We start from the raw sequence: 1,085 nt of genomic DNA on the forward strand, positions 1-1,085 counted from the left end.
ATCACAAGAAAGAGATGTTATCATTTTTGGAGAATTTAGTAGACATGTATAAGAGAGTGTAAGAAAATCATTGAAAGTTATATCTGAAGGCATAGCCAGTTGCAGGTCTCAAATAGGTCATTAAGAAATATTTCTAATGAAACAGATACCATTACCTCCCCAAATTATAGTACTCCATGGAGAGCCAGTTGTGTCAGATACACATGTCTCTCATATAATTTGGAATAGGTCAAGACATAATGATAAAAAAATAAAGTTGTGTATTTTACAACTTCCCAATCCCTGCTCTTAGACTTTTTATAGGCAAGCTTGCCATCCAAACTTTCCTAAGCTTCTTTCTTATCAAAATCTGATGTATTTGTGCCCTGCCCTATTAGAACCCTACTCTCTACTAGCAAACTAATCAGTGAAACCATGCTACCGTGATCATGATGCCATGTACTTCTCAGTTATCTTTCCAAAGTGTTAATCATATGAAAATGAGTCTTATGGAGACCTACAACCTAAATTCAATAACAAAAATTATTTTTTATAGTAATATTTGTAGGGAAATATGGTTCAGGACAGATTACTTAAATAGGCGAAGTTTTCAAGCATCCTTCTAATCATATACACAGACTTGTTTGTAAACTAAAAAAAAAAAAGAAAAAGAAAAATTTAGTCTTTGAAACTACACTTGATCTTAGCCAAAAGGCTGAGAAGCGATTAGTCTTTGAAACTAAAATCAGTGAGTATTTCATCATATATTTGTCTTGTAGTTGCTTTACATTGATTAACTAATATGATCCTCACAAAATAACTCTATAAATTAGGTATTATGATTATACTCTTATTTACAGATGGGGAAATGGAAACTCTAAGATTAACTTGTCTCATGTCATACAGCTAGTAAGTTGTAGAGCTGGAACTCATACTTTCTTGTGTCTCAGAGCCTGAATTCTTTACTGCTACTCATACTGCCTATATATTGCATCACCTTTTCATAGAATAAGGTTTGCTTGAAAGTATGTGTTATGAAGGGTGGAGGAGAGCAGGAAACATCTGAAACATCTCTTTAATCATGAATGTCTCTGTATAGGAACTTC

General features: G+C 33.1%; 1 pseudogene; it reads right to left on the reverse strand.

The window, feature by feature from the left end:
- Positions 1–553: 553 nt before the first annotated feature.
- LOC122436245 lies at positions 554–706 on the reverse strand (annotated as a pseudogene).
- Between the last annotated feature and the right edge of the window lie 379 nt (positions 707–1,085).

This window comes from Cervus canadensis, chromosome X (genome assembly GCF_019320065.1).
Source record: "Cervus canadensis isolate Bull #8, Minnesota chromosome X, ASM1932006v1, whole genome shotgun sequence".
Taxonomy (NCBI): domain Eukaryota; kingdom Metazoa; phylum Chordata; class Mammalia; order Artiodactyla; family Cervidae; genus Cervus; species Cervus canadensis.